General features: G+C 37.9%; 1 protein-coding gene across 7 annotated transcripts in view; it reads left to right on the forward strand.

Moving 5' to 3' along the window:
* Positions 1-10655: 10655 nt before the first annotated feature.
* ALPK1 (alpha kinase 1) overlaps positions 10656-24398 on the forward strand; it is a 158882-nt gene continuing 145139 nt past the window's right edge. For 4 of the 7 annotated variants that reach the window (XM_027837414.1, XM_027837409.1, XM_027837418.1 and 1 more), the window contains exon 1: positions 10656-10752. The gene's annotated coding sequence lies outside the window, so the exon portion shown is untranslated. Of the gene's footprint in view, positions 10753-13660; positions 13721-24398 lie in introns of all 7 variants that reach the window. The other 3 variants (XM_027837413.1, XM_027837411.1, XM_027837412.1) reach the window with 1 other exon arrangement.

Here is a 24398-nt window from a genome sequence, read left to right on the forward strand (position 1 = left end):
GCAATAAGCTGCACATAGCCATCCGTCACTGTATTACTCTAGATACCAGCAGGTTTCTTTGTGTAGGAGAAAAGCATCTGATTTCTATTTATAGTTAATGCATTCGACAACACTTTATCTTCAGATGGGAAAGTTTCTCAAGTTATACATGCTAGAAGTAACATCCCTGTGAAGTAAATGAGCTAATTTATGATAGTGTCTAGTATCAGTAACCTCTTGGTATACCAGGAAGAACAAGGAAATTCAATGTGAAGAAAGGTGTTCACTCCAATAAATGTGTTGGCAAAAGTCCAAACGCAGTCTCACAGGAAGCAGTTAATTAAAGTTTTTATAACTTTTCAATTCCAGGCAATTCCAGAGGGATGGTCAAAGGCCTTCAGGTTCCAAGTGTACCTGAACGAGAATGTCCTCTACAATATATTTGTCAGGCCACCATCCAATGTTTGCTTAAAGACCTCCAGTATGAGGGAATCTCACTACCCGCTATGGCAGCCTATTTGACTTCTGGGTAGTTTGGATTGCTAGGAATATTTTTCTTTACACCAAATCTGCTAAATCTGCTTCTCTATAATTTTCACCCATTGTGCCTATGGGGCTGAAAATGCCCCAATAATAACAGCTAACATTGACATAGTTGTTAAAGGTTTTAATTCTTTTTTTTCAATCATATCCAATTCTTCATGACCTCTCCAGCTCACTTTACAGATGAGGAAACTGAGGCAAACAGGGTTAAGTGACTTGCCCAGCGTCATATAACTAGTAAGTATCTGAGGCCAGATCTGAAGTCAGGAAGATGAGGCTTCCTGACTCCAGGCCCTGCACTCTAACAATTGTTCCACCTAGATGCCCAATTTTTAATGTACATAGCACATAAAATCTGAGGCTCTCTAGGCTATATCTTCATTTTTCTGTGCCTAACAATGGTATTCTTAGAATATTTCAGTAACATGCCAACCAGGTTTCCATTTTCTCCTCTCCTTCTAGTCTGCAGCATCCCTTAAGAATAAGCACTACTTCTTATGATGGATACATGCTGGGTGTGGTTGTAATATTGGTCTTAGAATCCACCCAAGCATCTGTATCCCGTGTTCAAGTCACATCATGTTTGGGGGTGGAGGGACACTCTCTCACACTGCCATGACAATCAACCAAATCAGTAAGCATTTATTAAGGGCCTACTCTATACTAAGCTCTGGGGTTACAAAGCCAAAAGGAACATGCTTCTTGTCTTCGAAAAAGTTACGTTTTATTGGCGTAGTTAGAATGAAAGGTTATATCCTAATATCATGTTTGGAATAGTTCCCCTTTCCTTCCCTAGGGAAGAAATCAGTCTCTGTAAGAACTCAGTGATTGAGGCTTATACATATGAGGCTTATATATGAGGTTATACACTCACTTTCCATTCACTCCTCTCTTTGTGTAATCTTTCTAGGAAATTTGGAAGGCTTTGTGCCTCAGAATATTCACAGAGACCAGCATTCCCACTGTGCCCACTCCTCAACATCTTAACCTATACCTGCTCAGAGATTCAAAGTAGTTGGCAGGGTCTTCCAGATGGTGTACTCATAACAGTTCAGTAATATTCCCCAAATCCACTGTGACTTGTGTTTATCCCAGCAGAGCAATCCTCTAAAAACCTATAAACTATTTCCTTAGCTTATTTTCCCAGCAAAACCCACTGCCCACTAGGCTTGCCAACCAAGTTCAGCTACTGCAAATAGAGAAGATATATGCTTCATTGAATCATAGGACACTTATCTACATCTTGTTCAGCTACTTCATTTTACAGTTGAGAAAACTTGAGGCCCACAGAGGTGAAATGACTCACCCAAGGTCACACAGGTAGTATAAATCAGAGACCTGAACCCAGCTTCTCTGACTCCTGAAGGAGTGATCTTTCTGCTGTAACAAACTCTTCACACCAGTTGACTACTCAGAATGCAACCCTTGTCTTTCATAACATGAAAGGTTCAGATTCACTTTGGGGGATTTCTCACTTTTACTCACTCTCTTCCTAGAAAATCTAAGAAAATTACCGTCTCACACTACTCAGCATTCTACTACCAGCTCCCATAACTTTCCAAACCAATATAGCACCCATTAGACACCAGCCCCCATATGAGTACTCTACTTTTATTAATATGTAAGCTCCTAGAGGGCAGGAACTGTCTTTGCCTTTGTATTTGTATCCCCAGCTTAACTTAACACAGTGCTTGGTACATACTGAGTGCTTAATAGATTCTGGTTTCCTTCCTTCCTTTATTTATTCATTCACAAAATTGGAAAAAAAAAAGTCATAGAAGAAAACTAAATGGAATCTAAAGAGAATCAAACTAGAATCTGAAACTGAATGTTTGAAAAACAAAACAAAACAGGAACCTTTGAATCCAACCATTCAACCCAAAAAGCACAGCCCTCTGGAGTCAGAAGAGCTGAGTTCAAATCCTACTTCAGATACTTACTGTGTGACCTTGGGTAACTTACTTCCAAGGCAGCTAAGTGGCACAGTAGATTAAGTGTTGAGCCTGGAGTAAGGAAGTGTTCAAATCCCGCCTCAGACACTAGATCCTGGGTAAGTCACTTAACATTTGTCTCAGTTTCCTCACTTGTAAAATGGGGATAATAATAGCACCTACTTCCCAGAGTTGTGAGAATTAAATGAGAAAATGTTTTTAAAATGTTTACCACAGTGCCTGGCACATAGTAGGCACTTAATAAGTGTTTATTCCTATCATTTTCCCTCACCCCCTGGACCTCAGTTCCCTCACTGGCAAAATGTGGTTATTGAACTTGCCTCTGAAGTCCCTTGCAGGTCAAGACCTTAGATCCCATATTCTCAGCAAGGTAGACAAGTTTCTTGTCCATCTGAGTGACACATGCTGACTCTTCTTTTCACCAGATGGTTTTTAGGGTAGAGTTACCTCTTTGAACTCCTCAGAGAAAAGCATAATCAAAGTACTAATATTAAAGTCATGAGCTCCTCTATGTCCAGATTAGGAAATCTATTGCCACTGTTGGTCAATTATCAACAAAATTTATAATTCCTAAGTAGAAAGACACCTTTGTTGGTGTCTTTATCTACACTCAAGTGGATGGGAGGAAGAAAAAATGTAATTTCAGGTTCACAGTCATAATGGGACGTGTTAAAATACCAGTTGCTAGCAGATTTGGATTTCTAATGTCCAGTCACTTTAAAGAAAGTGCAGTAATATCAGAATAATCAAAATGCTGTATGATTTCATTTTTTGTCTAATGATTAGGTTTCCCTTAAAATACATGCCTTTGTTTACAACGAGGGACAGTGGAAAGGTCACATTGGCTCTGAAGTCAGAGGACCTGGATTCAAATCTCGTCTCTTATACTTTCTACCTATGTGTCCTTAGGCAAATCACTTAATCTACCTGGCCTCAATTTCAACTGTAAAATGAGGGTATTGGATTAAATGACCCCTGAGGTTCTTTATAGGTCTAAATCTTTGATATTTTAGATATAAAATTCCCCTTTAATAACCTGTATGACTCTATTATTGGCAACAACGTTATTCCTCCAACAATGAAATTAGAAATGGTGGATCTTAGTTATTATCATTATTATTGTTGGCTGATGGAGGCATCCAACTGACTAATCAATTAGGCAGTTAAATGTCATAGTGGATAGAATGCTAGGCTTGGCATCAGGAAGACCTGAGTTCAAATCCCACCTCAGACACTTACTAATGGTGTGACCCTAGGTAATATTACTTAACCTCTATTTGCCTCAGTTTCTTCAACTATAAAAATGGGAATAATAACAGCACTTCCTTCACAGAGTTGTTGTGAAGATTAAAAGCAATTAACACAGGACATGAGTAGTAGTAGATGCTAAACACATTTATTTCCTTTTCTTCCCCCTAATCGTTTTCACAGCCTTGAATCAATGGCTTGGATTCACTGTTTATTGAAGTGAATTTCCCATAGTTATGGTACTAAAGGGTCAGGTGAGATTGTTTAATAAATTAAAAAGGATTTTGCCTAGGTACCTCTCCATATAACACAGGGCCTTGGCTTTTCTTGAGGACTTGGAAGAGGCCTAGATTGATTGAAAAGTTCTCTATTCAGATTTCAGTAGGATAAGAAGTAATCTCCCTACCCTCATTCTTAGTTCCTTTCAAATAAAAGGATTCTTTTGGGATGCCAAATCTAAATTACTGAATTAGTTAAATATTTCCAGTCTATTTCACAGAAGAACATTCAATTCATGCAACGCCTAATGGCACCACCGCTCTAGGTTTAAAGTAATCTGGATCTTTGTGTTTTATTATTGTTTCTCTTAAATTAATATAAAAATTAAAACAACGCTCTTAAAAAGACATTTTATAATTTAATGCTTAGATTTTTCTTTTGTAGTTCTCCAAGGTTAGAACATAAACAGACACAACACAGGAAACATTTTTAGGTAACAGGAAAATTATAGTAGGGTAATAACAGAGCCAGTATTTTAATAACACAAAGAAAACATTACTAAGATGTTTAGGAAAGAGTTAAGTGGTGATTTTTCTTTTTTCGCTTTCAAAGATAATGCCTAAAAATATAGGCTTAGTAGAAAGACCTCAAGCCATAATGATATGTCATGTGCTATCCCAAATACACATCATTAGAATCAAGATTTGCAGCAGCCTTCTTTATTTACAGTTTTCTTGACTTGCCTTTGTAAGACAAGAAAGAGGAAAATGTATCTTTTTTCCAAGAATAACCAAGAATTTTAATAACCAAGACGTCTGGCCTATTGGGTCAGTGAATTGGGTTGCTCTTTTCCACACTTGCTTTTTGGCTTCTCATCCCTTAAAAGCTGTGAAGAGATTCTGATGCTCAACTTTTTTTTATGAAATGAAAAGATATTGCTGATAGCATTTGGGTATGGTAGGAATTATCATCAAAAGCAAAAATCCAATATGCCAGGAAGTAGACTGGGATTCTACTAGATCATAAACTCATTGAGGACAGGAACCGTCTTCCTGTGTCTCTCTGAGTGCCTAGCAAAGTGCATTGAACAAAATGGGCACTAAATCCAACCATTTGCCAAGAATTTGTTGGGGGATTACTCTTAATAAAGAGTTGTCGAATGAATGGATTTGTTAAATACCTATTTAACTTTAAAATAAGTTAAACAGGTACTTAAGTCCATTCAATTAAGTATTTATTTAGAATTCATTATATGCAATATGGCATAATGGATAGATAGTTGTCCTGAAAGTCAAGGAAACCTGGATTCAAGTCCTGCTTCTGACACATACTGGCTGTGTGGCCCTAAGCAAATCATTTAACCTCTTAGTGCTCTAGGCCAGAGGGCTTGGATGCATCGGTAGCTTGGTGGCCAGTTCAACCCAAACCAGATTAAAGTATAATTGGGAAATATTTAAGAAAATGAATAAAATATAAAAAAGCATGGATAGTGTTAATTTTTGGTTTTCCAAGACAATATGAAACCTATATTTCTGTTTGAATTTGGCACCCCTGCTCTAGGCAACTGTCTACAACTGGTACTGACTTGCATCTTTAGAGAAAGTTTCTTATACTAATGGAATCGTAGGTCCAGTCCTAATTCTATCCCTACCATGTGTGAAACACGACACTAAAGGCTGTGGAAATAAAATCAAAATGAAACAGTGCCTGCCCTCAAGGACCTTATTTTATGGTTGTTTATATATATTGTTTATATATATATATAATATATTTATATATTATATATGTAATATATTTATATATTATATATAAACACACACACACACACACACACACATATATATATATACTCACATGCACACATCTAAAATATTTGCAGACTTTCACATGACCCTATCTGTAATTAAACAATTCAATAAATATTAAACCTACTGTGCTCATGTCGCTGTGCGAGGGATACTAAGATAAAAAAACATAATAAATCTCCCTGGCCTCTGGGAGAACATGTGGACACAAGTTTGATACAAGGAAAGATGGAAGAAGGGGCAGATTTTGGGGAGAGAGTGATGACATCAGTTTTATACATGTTGGTTCTCAAGGATTGTTGAGCCATTCAAGTGGAGAGATCCAAGGGGCAGTTGGAAATCTGGGACTGGAGCTCAGGGGAAAGTTTGGGGATGGGTATGCATATTTGGAGTTCACCTGTATAGAGGTGATAATTTAATTCAAGTTATGGAAGTGGGAGGGAGAGAGAGACAGACAGACAGACGGAGAGACAGAGACAGAGAGAGAGGGAGAGGGACAGAGAGAGAGAGAGAGAGAGAGAAAGAGAGAGAGAGAGAGAGGGAGAGAGAGACAGTTTTGGGGGTAGATCCATGGTTTAAAAATAGTAGATTGATTTAAAAAATATAAAAGAACAGTCAGACAGATAGGAGAACCAGGAGAGAGGAATGTTGCTGTTTGTACTTCATTTTTGAAGAGGACCAATGTCATTACAGGTAACGTCTTGACTTGCTCATGAATTGGATTTAAGTAAATTGCATAAAGTTGTCAGCTTCATTCTCTTTTCCTATGTCATCAAAGTCCAGTGGCAGGGCAAAAGTGAAGACAACTGACAGTGGCCCAGGATGGAGTGGATGACATTGGCGTCTTTGATATTTGATCAAGTTCTCAGCTCTCTACAATGCCTGCTTCAGCTGCCTCGATGGTCATTGGAACAAATTGTTCTTACTCACCCATTCTGCCAGGGGAAGTCTTCATGTTCTTGGGGTAGGCATCTCCACAACTCACTGATGGGTTTGAAGCCTATTGGTTATAACCCTCAACAGTTTGTCCATGAAAGTGGACACCAAAGGTGAGTGAGCAGCCCTGAAAAGGATTCAGCAAACCCTCACGCCAGAGGTGCTAGACCTCCCTGAACACCCATACACCCGACTGACTAAAAAGAAGCCCTGGGCATAGATGCAGTGTGGTCTAAATCAATCAACAAGCATTTATTAAGCGCTTATTATCTGCCAATGTGTCAGGCACTGTGCTAAGTGCTAATAAATGAATGAATGAGTATTTATTAAATATTTACTATCTGCCAGACACTCTGCTAAGTGCCGGTGATATAAAGAAACATCAAAAACCTTGTCATATAATCAATGAGTCAGTCAATAAAATGTCAGTGAGTCAATAAACAGTCAGTGAGACAGTCAATAAATATTAAGTGCCAGACACTGTGCAAAGGAGTACAGACACAAAAAGAGCCAAAAGACAATCCCTACCTTCAAGGAGCTTGCAATCAAGTAGAGGAGACCACAAGCAAACAAGCTATATACACGGGATAAATAGGAAATAATTAAGACAGGAAGTCATTTGGATTAAAAGAAGTAGGGAAAGACTTCCTGTAGATAATGGAATGTTAGTTGGTACTTGAAACCAGGGAAGCCAGTAGGTGGATGAAGAAGGGAGCATTTTAGGCATGGAATAAGTTCAAGGAAGAAAAACTATTAAAAAGAATGTGGCTGTGTCCAATTCTGCAGAAAGGGCAAGGAGTATGACTGAAAAAAGGGACATTGTATCTGAGGCAGGGAACTGGAAGAGAATGGTATAATTTGCAACTTGATTCCTAGAATTGAGATCATAGGATCACAGATTTAGAGCCAGGGGCTCTCAAAGGCTCCTAGTCCAACTGCCTCATTAGGCAGGTGAGATAAAGTGATTTGCCCAAAGTCACATAAGACTTTGTAAGTAGCAGAGCCAAGATTTGAACTGGGGACTTTTTACTCAAAGTCTAATGATATTTCCAGTGTAATACTATTTATTCTAGTAGAAAATCGTGTTGAAAACTAAAAATAAATTAATTTAAAAAAAAAGAAAATTTTTAAAAAGTAAAAAGAAAAGAAAGAAAAGAAAAGAAAATTGGTTGGTATGGATGAATGAATATTGTATTTGTAGTCAAATGGTCTGGATTTTAATTCTGGCCTTGCCATTTACTGCTTGTATGAACTTGGGCAAAACACTTCTCAATCTCTCAGAAGAGTGTAGAGACCTTTAAATTTTACAGTTATCTGCCGTCAGATAACTTGCTCCAATCTGAAGCAAAGTGAGCATTTTGCAGTTTCCATATGAGGTTTTGTATCTTTTTTTCACCTTTTTAAAAATTAATTTATTTTGCTTTATCAACAATCACTTCCACAAGTATTCTAGTTTTAAATTTTCTCCCTCTCCCTCCTCACTTCCCTCCCCAAGATAGTGCTCAATCTGATATAGGCTATACATATACATTCTTATTAAACATATTTTCACATTAGTGATGTTGTAAATAAGAATTAGAGCCAATAGGAGGAACCACCAGAAAGAGGAAACAAAACACAACAGAAGAAAAAAAATAACAAATAGTATGCTTCGATCTGCATTCAAACTCCATAGTTCTTTCTTTGGATGTGGATAGCATTTTCCATCATGAGGCCTTTAGAGATGTCTTAGATCCTTGTATTGCTGAGAAGGGTTAAGTCTATCAATATTAGTCATCTCACAACATGGCTGTTGCTGTGTACAACGTTCTCCTGCTTCTGCTCATTCCACTCAGCAACAGTTCATATAAGTCTTTCCAGGTTTTTCTGAAGTCTGCCTGCTCATCACTTCTTATAGCACAATAGTATTCTGTTACATTCATATGTCGGGTTTTTCATCTTCCAGGACATGTCAGCACCACATCAGGGGGCTCATGAAAAGGGCAGCCCAGAAAAGATTATTGCCTGAAGGTAACTCAGCTATTTCGAAGCCCCGCCTGAGCTAGACTTGAGCTGTCCCAGCTCACTCCCAGGCCAGTGCTGGTGGAAAATAGCTCCAGCCTGAAGGCAGGACCACTTCCCAAGTTATTAAAAAAAAATTCTAGAAAAGATCCAAGAGAGGAGAAATCTAATTTTAAAAATGGTCTTTAACCTTCTTATATTTAAGGACAGAAGGCTTTTCTGTTATCTGCAGATCCTCCACCCTTGAACTCTCTCCTTCCTTCTTCAGTGAGTTTAGTGCCTGGCTCACACTCTTTTTTTCCTCCCCAAATCAGTCAATCAATATTTATTAAGCATTAAGCATATAAAATTATCTGATAATTACAAAATAATAATAATTATTTGTTACGTGTTGTGTTTAGTGCTGAGAATAGAGAGATAAAAGACAGTGCCTGGTCTCAAAGAGCTCACAATGTAATGGAGGAGAGGGGAAGACAGCATTCCCATAACTATACACAAACAAGGTGCATATAAGATAGCTTGGAAATAAGCAACGGAGAGCAGATATTAGCATTAAGGAAGAGGAATGGGAGAAGTTTCTTGCAGAAGGTAGGATTTTACCTAAAATTTCCTCCTTTGTCACAGCAATACCACTATTAGGGCTACATCCTAAAGAGATCAAAGAAAAGGGAAAAGGACCCACATGTACAAAAATATTTATAGCAGCTCTTTTTGTGGTGGTAAAGAATTGAAAATTGAGAGGATGCCCATCAGTTAGGGAATGGCTGAGCAAGTTGCAGTATATGAATGTAATGGAATTCTATTGTGCTATAAGAAATGATGAGCAGGCAGACTTCAGAAAAATCTGGAAAGACTTATATGGAATGATGCTGAGTGAAGTGAGGAGAACCAGGAGAACATTGTACACAGAAACAGCTACACTGTGACATGACTAACGTTGATAGACCTAGCCCTTCTCAGCAATGCAAGGATCTAAGACATCTCCAAAAGTCTCATGAAGGAAAATGCGATCCACATTCAAAGAAAGAACTATGTAGTTTGAATGCAGATGGAAACATACTATTTGCTTTTTTGTTTTGTTTTGTTTTGTTTCTTCTCTCTTGTGGTTCCTCCCATTCATTCTAGTTTGTCTTTACAACATGACTAATGTGAAAAATATATTTAATAAGAATGTATATGTAAAGCCTAAAAAAAAATGACAAGCAGGACGGTTTCAGAAAAATGTGGGAAGTTGTATATGAGAACCAGGGAACAGGGTACACAGTAACAATGATCAACTTTGGAAGACTTAAGCTATTCTAATCAAGACAATGATCCAAGAAACAATTCCAAGGGCCCTTGATGAAAACTGCTATCCACCTGCAGAGAGAGAACTAGTAAACTCTGAATGCAGATTGAAGCATTTTTCTTTAACTTTCTTTATCTTTCGTGGTTTTTTTGTCTGTGTTTTCTTTAGCAACATGGCTAATATAAAAATATGTTTTGTGTGACTTTGCATGTATAATTGATATAAAATTTCTTATCTTTTCAAGGAGGGGGGAGGGATGGAAAAGAGAAAGAGAATTTCTCATTCAAATTTTTAGAAAATGAATGTCAACATTTTTTTACATGCAATTGGGAAATATTTAACAAAATGAATAAAAATATATTGAAAAAAATAGAGGTGCACTCAGGAAAAAAAATGAGGTCCTACATGACAGTGACTGTTTTTTGCCTTTCTTGTATTCACAGCACTGAACTCAGTGATTGACACATAGTAAGTGCTTAATAAATGCTTGTTTTCTGACTAACTGTAAAAAATACAACTCCCAGAATTCCTTTTACCAAAACAGCTTAATTGAAGCAGGTCTAATCCTGTAAATCTGGCAGCTGTTGAAAGTTCCTGGGTTACACAATCCTTAGCTGAGCCAATGTCTGTTCTCTGAGGTTTCTTCTTCTTCTTTTTTTTTTTTTTGCTCCTTACTTCCTGGAACTGGGACTGTTTTAAGAAACTGAATACTTCTAGCTGGGTTATACCAGTGTACATCAAATTCCTGAATTATTGCTTAATATTCTTCTCAGAGATGAAGGTAAGTATTCACTTCTACATCTATTTTCTGTCAATCTGTGTGCATCAGATTCGTTTTCAAATACTGACCAGAGGGTTCGCTAAGATTGCTCTCATTTAACCTCCTCCCCTTGCCCAACCCTCAGAGAGTGAGCTTTCTGGCCCAGAGGGTATGCATGTTATCTGAGCATCAGCCCGGCCGATTTCAGAGAGGTTACTTCTCTCCCCCTATCCCCACCATGAAGTTTTAGCCCCAGCAACTCCCAATTTAGACCCCCCTTCTATTGTTATTTGAGTTGGTGGAGTTTCCTCCCTGAAACCACAAATGCCTGAAATTTGTTTTTTAAAAATCATTTTAAAATTAAAAATAAACAAAAATTATTTTATCATCAACATAGTACGCATTGATAAACCACCAATAAACATAAAAAACAAGCAGCGTGGTGCAGAGAACAGTAGTTTAATCTTACATCAGAAATTTACAAACTGCTGCACCTAGGGCAAATCATTTCATCTCTCCGAATCTCAATTTCTTCGTCTGTAAAATGAGCGGGTTGGACTAGATGACTTTGGAGGATTGTTTCAGCTATAAAAACCTGTGAATAACATATGAGCATTTAACAGTTGAGAACGAATGAATCCAAAGAAGGCACAAATGTTTTCTCAGTGTCCCTTTCCAAGTTTGTCCGAAGCTCTGTTAAATTTGGCTCGATTACAAATGTCTGTTTTTGGACCAGACCTACCTAAGATGGCATTGTTGTGGGAAACTCCTTATGAGGAAACTCCCTCTACCAATGTTATAATCTTAGAGGATTGTGTGGGAGCACTGAGAAGTGAGGGGATTTGCTCAGGGTCATACAGCCAGGGTCAGAGGCAGGATTTGAATCACAAGTCTTCCTCAAGCTAAATTGCTTTCAGTTTTGTTTTTGGTCTTGTTTTTGCTTTTTCTACTACAATTAAAGCAAGTAGGAATATTTTTGTGCAGGAAGGGCCTTTTATCCTTCTTGGGTGTGTGTGAGGGGGGTGGGGGAGATGATTTTAAAAAATTAAAAAATTTAAAAGAATTTTAAAAATTTTTAAAAATTAAAAAAAGGCATGATCTGTTCTGTGTCTCTTCATATGTATTACCTGTTTGCTTGGAAGTGTCTAGATCTGTGCTTTCCTGGTGGGGAAACTCCCTCTACCAATATGACGACTATTCTTCAATTCTTAGAGATTAACCTGGGGGCACAGAGAGTCTAGGTGACATGTCCAGGATCACACAGTCAATACATGTCTCAGGCAAGACTCGAACCCAGGGCTGCCTGATCCCCTTTGTTCTGTGAAGTTTGGATTTAGTCAAAGGGCCTCACTTGAGGGCCACATGTGGCCTCGAGGTGGCAGGTTTTCCACCCCTGCTGTAGACTATAAGAGGCAGAGAAGGGCTGACCTGCATTTATAAAAGGTGTTTCCTTATTCAAAAGTTCCTTGTAATACAAAATCACAAGTCTAATCTCCATCTTAGACTTAAAGCTAATGTATATATACACGTGTCTACTTTATGTTATCATGCATAATATAATAATATATAAATGTTTATATATATATGTGTGTGTTTGTATACGTTATCTCTGTGTAGACACTGATACACCTACAGGGACAGCTGGATAGTGCAGTGGATAGAACACCAGGCCTGGAGTCAGGAAGACTCATCCTCTTAGTTTAAATCTGTCCTTAGACACTTACTAGCTGTATGACCCTGGGCAAGTCACATAACCCTATCTGCCTCAGTTTCCTCATCTGTAAAATGAGCTGGAGAAAGAAATGACAAACCACTGCAATATCTTTGCCAAGAAAACCCCCAATGTGGTCAAGAAGAGTCGGACACGACCGGACAGCACCATACATGTATCTTTTTATCTAGAGTTTATCTAGAGTTTCCAAGAAATGATTATTGAAACTAGGATTCACTTTTATGATAGTGTCAATGACCTAAACGGGAAGCCTTAGAATTTCTTTGATCAGTACTGCAGTAACTGGAGTCCAATTCTAGGTGTGAAAAGAACAACGGGGAAATGGATAAGGAATGACTTCATGATGGAATCCTTTCAGTCTCTGGTCAAAAGAGCTGGCTATTAACTGATATGGTACTAGCTTTTGTACTATTTGAAGAGTTTTTTGTATGTGTGATATTGGATTAGCTTTTGTAATGTGAGAGTTTTTTTGTGTATTCAGTATCAGGGCTACAGATCTATTTCAAATACCCCATCTTGGAAAGGTAGCAGAATAGAATCTCAGAATTTCAGAGCTGGGAGTAACCTCTATGGCTTTCTAGTCTAACACATAACTGGAAGAGAATTCCTTCACTAACATGCCTGACAAATGGTCATCCTGCTTTTGCCCAAAAACCACCTGAGGCAGCCCATTCCCCTTTTGGATGGCCCCGGTTGTTTTTGGATAATAACTCATTGTTATGTAGTTTTTCCTTAAGCTGAGGTTCAGTTTATCTCTTTATAACCTCTACCTATTCATTTTGTCCTATAGGGGCCAAGCAGAACATTTCTAATTTTTTTTTTCTACATGACAGATCTTCAGATACTTGAAGACAACTATCTTATGTCCCTGGCTAAGTCTTCTCCAGGCTAAACAGCCCATTTCTTCACCCCTGTGTGGCATGACCTTAAGGCTCTTAATTGTCCTGGTTGCCTTCTTTTGAATGCCACCTAGTGAATCAATATCCTTCCAAAAATGTGGCATCCAGAACAAAAACAGTATTTCCAATATGTTTTAACCTGGGCAGAATACAGTGAGACTGTTACCTCTTTAACTTACTTCCTTGAATCTATCCTTCTCTTAAATCAACCTAAGACTGTTAATTTTCTTGGCCACCACATCATACAATTATCTCATTTGACCTTACAGTCCACTAAAACCCCAGATCTTTTTTTCAGGCAAATTGTTGTCTGGTCAAGTTTACTCCATCTTGTGATGCTCATTTATGGAACCCAAAGGTAAATATTTACATTTTTTCTCATTCTCATTATTACATTGATTCTATTGGATAGTCGAGCCTATCAATTAACTTTTTGGATCCTGATTCTGTCATCTAGAGTCTGAGCTATTGCTCCTAGCTTTGTGTCATATACAAATTTGATAAATATTTGAGTTAGCCCCAATCTGGGCACCAATTTGAATTAGCGTTATTTACCTAGATGTATAAGAGTTTTCCTTAAAATGAACATGAATTGATCCTGTTCTACCCATTTCACTTTCTACATTTGATTTGATAGATTTATTGAAGGACATCCTTTATAACCCATGGGAGCCTCAAGAGGGATGGGGGTTTGTGTGGGGAGAACCCAGCAAAGGCTTTTTGGACCTCTTTTGCAGTTTGGGTTAGACTCTTTTTTTTTTTAATTAAGGTTTTTTTTTATTTTATAAACATTTTTTAACATGTTTTTAAAACTTTGGGTTCCAAATTTTCTCCCTTCCTCCCTTCCCACCCACCTTCCTTGAGAAGGCAAGAAACTTGATACAGGATATACATGTGTAGTCATGCAAAACACTTCCATAGTAGTCATGTTGTAAAAAAACTAACTATAGTTCCCTTCATTCTATCCCACTCCCCGTTTATTTTATTCTCTCTTTTGACCCTGTCCCTCCTCAGAAGTGTTTGCTTCTGATTATACCCTCCTCCAATCTGACCTCCCCTCTATCATCCCCCTGCTCTCTTATCCCCTTCCTCCCTATTTTCTTGTAGGGTAAGATAGATTTCCATAACCAATTAAGTGTGTGTTATTCCCCCTTTAAGCCAAATCTGGTGAGAATAAAATTCACTCATTCCCTCTTACCTTCCTCCACTTCGCCTCCACTGTAAAAGCTGTTTCTTGTCTGTTTTATGTGAAATAATTTACACCATTCTACCTCTCCCTTTCTCTGTCTCCCAGTATAATCCTCCCTCACTTGAATTTTATTCTCTGGATATCACCACTTCATCTTCAACTCACCCTGTGCCCTCTATCTATATATACATATAATTTTTTCCCCTCCAACTACCCTAATACTGACAAAGATTTCATGAGTTACAAATATTATCTTTCCATGTAGGAATGTAAACAGTTCAACCTTAATAAATTCCTTATGATTTCTCTTTCCTGTTTACCTCTTCATACTTCTCTTGGGTCTTGTATTTGAAAGTCGACTTTTCTATTCAGCTCTGGTCTTTTCATCAAGAATGCTTGAAAGTCCTCTATTTCACTGAATGACCATTTTTTTCCCCTGAAGGATTATGGTCAGTTTTGCTGGGTAGGTGATTCTTGGCTGTAATCCTATCTCCTTTGACCTCCGGAATATTATATTCCAAGCCCTGTGGTCCCTTAATGTAGAAGCTGCTAAATCTTGTGTTATCCTGATTGTGTTTCCACAATACTGGAATTGTTTCTTTCTGGCTGCTTGCAATATTTTCTCCTTGACCTTGAAACTCTGGAATTTGGCTACAATATTCCTAGGAGTTTTGCTTTGGGGATTTCTTTCAGGAGGTGATCAGTGGATTCTTTCAATTTCTATTTTGTCCTCTGGTTCTAGAATATCAGGGAAGTTTTCCTTGATAATTTCTTGAAAGATAACATCTAGGCTCTTTTTTTTTATCATGGCTTTCAGATAGTCCAATAATTTTAAAATTATCTCTCCTGAATCTATTTTCCAGGTAAGTTGTTTTTCTTTTCTTCTTTTTTTCAATTTTTTTACGGGTTTTTTTTTTTTAAAGACAATTGGGGTTAAGTGACTTGCCCAGGGTCACACAGCTAGTAAGTGTCAAGTGTTTGGTCTAAGGTCAGATTTGAATTCAGGTCCTCCTGACTTCAGGGCCAGTGCTCTATCCACTGCACCACCTAGCTGCCGCCAGTTGTTTTTCCAATGAGATATTTTACCTCGTCTTCTATTTTTTCATTCATTTGGTTTTGTTTCACAATGTCTTGATTTCTCATAAAGTCACTAGCTTCCAATTGCTCCATTCTAATTTTTAAGGAAGTATTTTCTTCAGGGAACTTTTGAACTTCCTTTTCCATTTGGTCAATTCTGCTTTTTAAGGCATTCTTCTCCTCATTGGCTTTTTGGACCTCTTTTGCCATTTGGTTTAGGCTATTTTTTAAGTTGTTATTTTCTTCAGTATTTTTTTTTTGGTCTCCTTTAGCAAGCTGTTGACTTGTTTTTCATGATTTTCTTGCATCACTCTCATTTCTCTTCCCAGTTTTTCCTCTACTTATCTTACGTGCTTTTCAAAATCCTTTTTGAGCTCTTCCACGGTCTGGGACCGATTCATATTTTTCTTGGAGGCCTTGGATGTAGGAGCTTTGACTTTGTCATCTTCTTCTGGTTGTATGTTTTGATCTTCTTTGTCACCAAAGAAAGATTCTATGGTCTGACTTTTTTTTGTGCAGTTTGCTGCACAATTACTTAACTTTTAAACTCTTTGTTGAGGTAGGGATCTACTTCTAGTGTGGATAATGTACTGTCCCAAGCTTCAGGGGTTTTGTGCAGCTGTTTTCAGAGACACTTCTAGGGACCTTAAATTTTTAGTTCTTCCAAGGTGGTATGGACAAGGGCAAGGTGTTTACCCCTTTCCTGGCCTGGGCTCTGATATATGAGTGACCACAAGCAATCTTTTCTGCCTTGGAACTTTTTCTGCCTCTCCACCACCACTACAACCTCTATCATGCCAGTGCTCTGTCTCGCCCCAGGACTGCCACTCAGATCCAAGCATGTGACCTAGATCCAAGCATGGGCAAAGCAAGAGATTCCTGCCTCAGTGCCATCAAAGAGATTCCTGCAATCCTCCTCTGATCAACCACTTGATTCCCCCTCAGTCTGTGGGCCAAGAGCTCCAGAAGCAGCTGCTGTCCTAGGGCTGTGCCAGGACTGGGGCCGAGACCGAGTTTCTCTCTCATCACAATCACAGACCTTTCCTACTGACTTTCTAAGTTGTCTTTGGTGTTTGTGGGTTGAGAAGTCTGGAAACGACCACAGCTGCCCTTGATTTGGTGCCCGAGGCCTAGTCCAGGTTTGCTGAGGCCTGGTCTTTGCCTGTGCGCCCACACTGAACAGTGCTCCTCTCCAAGCCTGGTGCAAAAGATCTTTCCAATTAACCATCCAGGTTGTCTTATGCTGCAGATTTGTTTCACTCTGTCTTTTTGTGGGTTCTGCTGCTCTAGAATTTGTTAGGAGCCATATTTTATAGATATTTGGAGGGGTTTGGGGGAGAGCTTAAGCAAGTCACTGCTTTTACTCTGCCATCTTGGCTCTGCCCCCTCCATATGAGCTATTCTTGATGAAGCCATGCTGTTTGTTATGGTCACAACTTATTTTCTACATGTGCACTAACCGTCTTTTTAATAATATGTTCTAGAATTTTGCCGAGTGGATAGAGCACTGAGCCTAAAGTCAGGAAGACTCATCTTCCTCAGTTCAAATCTGTCCTCAGACATTTACTAGCTGTGTGACCTTGAGCAAATCACTTAACCCTGTTTCCCTCAGTTTCCTCATCTGTAAAATGAGCTGGAGAAGGAAATGGCAAACCACTTCAATACTTCTGCCAAGACAACCCCAAATGGGGTCATGAAGAGTCAGACACAACAGCAACAAATTTTGCCAGGAATTGAGGCCAAACTCCCTGGGCTGTGCACAGTTTTCAGGTTCCATTCTCTTTCCTCCCTTGAAATTTGAGACAACAGTAGTCTTCTTCCAATTTGGTAGTAACTCTTGCATTCTCCATTTTCTTCCAAAGGATCATTGATACAGGCTCAGGAGTCATCTCTGACGGTCTTTTAAAACCAGAGTTCATGTGGGCCTGGTGACTTGAATTAATAAAAAGATAGATAGTGTTCTTTTATTATCTCCTCACTTCTCTTGGACATAAGTATTAGCTATCTTTGTTCCAGACTTTCTAATCCAAAAGTCATTCTCCTTGGCAGAAAAAAATAGAAGAAAAATTAGAATTAAGTAGATCTATTTTTTCTCTCTTAGTATCTATCACTAGCAAGGCAAATCCCAGATTTAGATTGAAATTTAGAGCTGGAAAGAAGTTTAGAGGCCATTAATTCCAACCCTCTCTTTTATAGCTGTAGAAACTGAATGCATAGGAAATCAAAGGTAAGGGGGTTAGAAGAACCACTCTGACCCCCACCCCAAACCTTCCATTTACAGAGCACTGCTTGGAGACCAAGGAAAAATAGCCCTACCCAAGCACCTAACTGTGACCAACCACACCCTTAGTTGACTCAATGGAAACTCTGATAAATTTTCCTGCCAAAATGAAAATTGGGGCATTAAAAGATTCAGAAAAAGGGGACAAGTCTATACTTGAGAGAGTCAGAGACAGAGAAACAGAGAGGCAGAAAGTGAGACAGAGGCAGACAGAGAAACAGAGAGGCAGAAAGACAGAGACAGAGACAGACTGACAGAGAGGCAGAGAGAGAGACAGAGAAACAGAGAAGCAGAAAAAGAGAGGCAGAGACAGACAGACTGACAGAAACAGAGAGGCAGAAAAAGAGAGGAAAAGACAGACTGACAGAAAAACAGAGACAGAGACAGACAAACTGACAGAGAAACAGAGAAGCAGAAAAACAGAGACAAAGACAGACTGACAGAAAAAGAGAGAGACAGAGACAGAGACAGAGACAGACAGACTGACAGAGAAATAGAGAGATAGACAGAAACAGACAGAGAAGCTGAAAGAGACAGACAGACTGATAGAGCAAGAGAGAGACAGAGAAACAGAGACAGAGACAGAGAAACAGAGAGGCAGAAAGAAAAAGACAGAGAAACAGAGAGGCAGAAAGAGAGAGACAGAGACACAGCTTGTCCCAGAATGCCCACCTGGACCCTTGCTGCTTATCTTCCTGACCTTGGATCATAAGTATGCTTTTCCTCACATTGAAGCTTACTTACTTAGACAACCCCTGCCCTGGTTTCCTTTTTCCTTGTATCCATAAACCACAATCCAAGTGGGGTCAGCACACTGAGGCATAGAGAACTGACATGAGAGTATACAATTTTGCCTGAAAAAAACATTGTCATTGTATGAGGTTGAAAACTGGAAAAAAAGTCACAAAGGGAAGAGGAACATACATGACAAAACCTGATGGAATTTCATATATGGAATTTAGTAGAATAGATATGTTTATTTGTACATGCATACATATCTCATATACATACATATGCGTATGGCATACATGCATGTTTTTGGTACCAAATTTAAAAAAATTTTTTTCTTGATCTTTAGAGTATTGAGTGTGAGGTATATGTAGAGAAAAACTACCTCCCCCCACCAAATATTAGCACAGAAGGCACAAAAATTAAAATTCTTTAGGTCATAGGGGAGAAAAATTTTAAGGAAATGTCTATTTTCTAGAAGAAAAAAACCAGAATTTTACTTTTATTTTTCAGTAACTAACAGACCTAGGGAAGTCCCCAAAACTATAATTTAGAGGGAACTTTCACTACATCTTTAATAAAAAATGTGACAAAATATCCTATCTTTAAACTTCTAAGGTAGTAGAAGTTTGACTGTAGTCAAGACGGATTATTAAGAACAAGCCAAAAAGCTGCTAGAATTAATGGAAACACACACATGAGTATATACAGTACATGACCACTTGGATAATTGGATTGATTCATAATTTCATTGGCAGAGTTAGCCTCCCCCCTAATGATGATCACAGTCCCACTGCACAGAGTCATTTTTGCCCATATCTTTCCACAAATTCTTTTCACATATCTACCCAACCTAGTGGAAGCCCTCCTTTCATTCCTTTTATTTTAATTCCCAATAATCGAGTATTTTTTTCCTCCCTCCCATTCTCTAGCTGAGAGTTCCAAGTGCTGAGTCCATGGCCCCATTTCCTCAGCTCTAGGTGCTGAGCTCATTCCCCTATCCAGAGCCTTAGTCTACAGCTTTCTGTACATTCACACTGCTGGCCTGGCTCAGAGCTATGGGTACTGAGCCATGCTCCTTGACCCAACCTTGTTTCACAGTTCCTGCCCTGGTCACCTACCTGTAGGTTGAATTTGCCACCCACTGTAATTTCTCTATTTCCTTATCATTACTCTTGATTTGGTGTTCTACTTAAATTACTGTTGGAGTAATTGTGGGGGGGACTGACTGTACTGCTTCCTTCTACTCCTTCATTTTGGCTCTTCTGGTTCCTTTTTTTAAAAAAAGAATTTTATTTTGTCCAATAACAAATAAAGACAATTTTTAACATTGATTTTTTTAAATTTAGTTCCAAATTTTTCTCCCTCCCCTCCCCTCTTCCTAAAATGGCAAGCAATTTGATATAGGTTATATAAGTGCAATCATGTAAAACTTATTTCTCTATTAGTCATGTGAAAGAAGAAATAGACCAAAAGGAAAAAAAACCAAAAAACCAAATGAAGTGAAAATAGGATGTTTCTGTCTGCATTCAGAATACATCAGTTCTTTCTCTGGATGTGGATAGCATTTTCCATCATGAGTCCTTTGAAATTGTCTTGGATCGTTGTATTGCAAGAAGAGCTAAGTTATTCATAGTTGATCATCACACAATCCTGCTCTCACTATATACAATATTCTCCTGGTTCTGCTCATTTCACTTTGCATCAATTCATATAAGTCTTTCTATGTTTTTCTGAAATCTACCTGTTCATTATTTCTTATAGCATGATAGTATTCCATTATATTCATATAACACAACTTGTTCAGCCATTCCCCAATTAATGGGCATCCCTTCAATTTCCAGGTCTTTGCCACCACAAAAAGAGCTGCTATAAATATTTTTGTACATGTGTGTCCTTTTCCTTTTTTTATGATCTCTTAGGGATACAGACCTAGTAGTGGAATTGCTGGATCAAAGGGTATGCATAGTCTGATTGCCCTTTGGGCATAGTTCCAAATTTTCCTCCAAAATTGTTCAATCAGTTCACAACTCCACCAACATGCATGAGTGTCCCAATTTTTCCACATCCTCTCCAATATTTATCATTTTCCTTTTTTGTCATATAAACAAATTGATAAGTGTGAGGTGGTACCTCAGAATTGTTTTACTTTGCCTTTCTTTGATCAATAGTGATTTAGAGCATTTCTTCATATGACTATACATAGTTTGGTTTCTTCATCTGAAAACTGCCTGTTCATATCCTCTGATTATTTATTAATTGGGGGATGATTTGTATTCTTACAAATTTGATTCAGTTCTCCATATATTTGAGAAATGAGGCCTTTATCAAAGGCACTTACTATAAAAATTGTTTCCCAGGTTTCTGCTTTCCTTCTTGCATTGGTTTTGTTTGTGCAAAAATATTTTGATTTAATGTAATCAAAATTATCCACTGTACATCTCATAATGCTCTCTATTTCTTGTTTGAACAAAAATTCTTATCTTCTCCACAGATCTAACAGACAAACTATTCCTTGGTCTCCTAATTTGCTTATGTATCACCCTTTATGTCTAAATCATGTACCCATTTTTTTGAAACACAGTGTAAGATGTTAGTCTATACCTAGTTTTTGCTGTACCATTTTCTAGTTTGCCAAGCATATTTTTGTCAAATACTGAGTTCTTATCTCAGAAGCTGTAGTTTTTGGGTTTATCAAACACTAGATTACTATGGTCATTTACTATTGCATCTTGTGTACTTAATCTTTTCCACTGATCCACCATTCTATTTCTTAGCCAGTACTAAGTAGTTTTTGATGATTGCTGTTTTATAATATAATCTGAGATCTGGCATTGCCAGGCCACCTTCCTTTGAATTTCTTCCCATTAATTCCCTTGATATTCTTGACATTTTGTTCTTCCAGATGAATTTTGTTAATGTTTTTTCTAGCTGTATAAAATAGTTTTTTGGTATTTTGATTGATATGGCATTGAATAAGTAAATTAATATAGTTAGAATTGTCATTTTTACTATATTGGCTTGGTCTGCCCATGAGTAACTTACATTTTTCTAATTATTTAGCTCTGACTTTATTTGTGTGAGAAGTGTTTTGTAATTATATTTATATAGTTTCTGGGTTTGTCTTGGCAATTAGACTCCCAAGTATTTTATATTGTCTATAGTTACTTTAAATGGAATTTCTCTTTCTATCTCTTGCTCCTGGGCTTTGTTGGTCATATAGAGAAACGCTGATGATTTATGTGGGTTTATTCTATATCCTGCAACTTTTGCTGAAGCTGTTAATTATTTCAAGTAGTTTTTTAATTGATTCTCCAGAATTTTCTAAGGATACCATCATATCATCTCCAAAGAGTGATAGTTTTGCTTCCACATTGCCTACTCTAATTACCTCAAATTCTTTTTCTTATTTTATTCCCATAGCCAACATTTCTAGCACATTATTGAATAATAGTGATAATAATGGACATCCTTGCTTCACCCCTGATCTTATTGGGAAGGCTTCTAGTTATCCCTATTACATAAAATGCTTGTTAATGATTTTAGATAGATACTAATAATTTTAAGGAAAACTCCACTTATTTCCATGTTCTCTCATGTTTTTAATAGTATTGAGTGCTGTATTTTGTCAAAAGCTTTTTCTGCATCTATTGAGATAGTCATGGTTTTCTTATTGATGGTTTTCTTATTGATATGGTAAATTATGCTGGTAGTTTTCCTGATATTGAACTAGCCCTGCATTCTTGGTATAAATCTCACTTGGTCATAGTGTATTACTGGTGATATATTGCTGTGATCTCCTTGCTAGCATTTTATTTAAATTTTTTGCATCAACACTTCTGGGAGCTAAAATGGTGGAATAAGCAGTAAATCACTGTAACTTTCCCATATTCACCTCCCAACAATGATAAAATAGCCCTCTGGAACAGTAGAATCAGCAAAAAGATGGAGTGAAACAATCTTTTAGCCCAAGAAACTTGGAAGATTGGCAAAAAGTCTATCTCACTCAGGTAAAAGGGGAACTCAGTCCGGGACAGGAAGCATCCCAGCAAGCCAGCAGGAGAGTCTGAGCTCTAGTGTGGTGGAGCAGGTAAAAACAATACCAGGACTCCCCACATGCCTAAATATAGCCCAGAGAATAGATGGACTCCAGCTCCAAGAACCTCTACATGCTTCAGCATAGCCCTGGACAAACAGGCAGACTCTAGCAGCCAGATAGACAAGTGCTTCAGAGTATCCCCCAAAAAACACAGAAACACCCCACCAGCCTCAGCACATGTTAGACACCAGCAGTAGGACCCTGGTTCAGGACCAGGAAAGTTGCCAGACCCCTATGGTCTTCAGCAGCCTCAAACACCCCCACCCCACCCCCTCAGTGCAGCACCAGACCCTAGGGTCCCCCATGGACCTCAGGGCAGCATCAATGCATCACCAGGTAAAAAACTGGGGCCCATAGCCCCTGGCATAAGAAGCTTGAGACAGTGCCTCTTCTACCCCAGAAGCAGAGTTCAAATTTAAAGGAAAGGGAAAAGGTCAAAAAAGATGAGCAAAAAAAAACAACAAAAAAAAGAATATGACCGTAGAAAATTATTATAGTGACAGGGACGATCAAGACATAAATTCAAAAGAGGACAACACTGTCAAAGCGCCTATGGGTAAAACTCCAAAGAAAAACTGAAAATGATCTCAAGCCCAGAAAGAACTCATGGAAGAACTCAAAAAGAAGCTTAAAAATCACATGAGAGAAGTAGAAGAAAAATTGGGAAAAGAAATGAGAATTATGCAAAAGAATTGTGAAAAAAGAGTCAATAGCTTGGAAAAAACCCAACTGCTTAAAAAGTAGAATTGAACAAGGGAAAAGGAGATACAAAAATCCCCTGAAGAAAATAACTCCTTAAAAAACACAATTGGCCAAATAGAAAAGGAGGTACGAATGCTAACTAAGGAAAACAACTCCATAAAAGTTAGAATTAGGAAAGTGGAAGCTAATGATTCTATGAAACATCAAGAATCAATCAAATTCAAAAGAATGAAAAAATAGAGGAAAATGTAAAATACCTCATTGGAAAATTTTCAATTTGGAAAATAGATCCAATGTCAGAATTATTGGACTACCTGAAAGCTATAATCAAAAGGAGGATCTGGACAGCATCTTTCAAGAAATTATCAAGGAAAACTGCCCTGATGTCCTGGAATCAGAGGGCAAAATAGGCATTGAAAGAACCCACAGATCACCTCAGGAAAGAGATACCAAAATAAAGACTCCAAGGAACATTATAGCTAAATTACAGAACTACCAGGTCAAGGGAGAAGTATTGTAAATGGTCAGAAATAAACAATTCAAATATCAGGGAACCACAATCAGGGTTACAGAGGACTTAGCAGCTACAAAATTTAAGGATCTGGGGTCATGGAACATGATATTCTGGAAGGCAAAGAAGCTAGGACTACAACCAAGAATCACACATCAAGAAAAAAATGGTAATTCAATGAAATAGTAGTATTTCAAGCTTTCATAAGAAGACCAGAATTAACAAAAAATTTGATCTCTACTATCACAATCCAAGAGAAGCCTAAAAAGGCAAAAAGGGGAAAGAAAACATAAGAGATTCAATGGAGCTGAATTATTTACATCCCTATATGGAAATATAATACTTGTAATTCTAAAAATTGTATCACTAATAGTACAACTAGAAGAAATATACATAGACAGAGGGTACAGTTATAAGGTAAATTTGAGGAAATGGCATAAAAATAATT

This window comes from Vombatus ursinus, unplaced genomic scaffold (assembly GCF_900497805.2).
Source record: "Vombatus ursinus unplaced genomic scaffold, bare-nosed wombat genome assembly UNPS02014821.1, whole genome shotgun sequence".
Lineage (NCBI taxonomy): Eukaryota > Metazoa > Chordata > Mammalia > Diprotodontia > Vombatidae > Vombatus > Vombatus ursinus.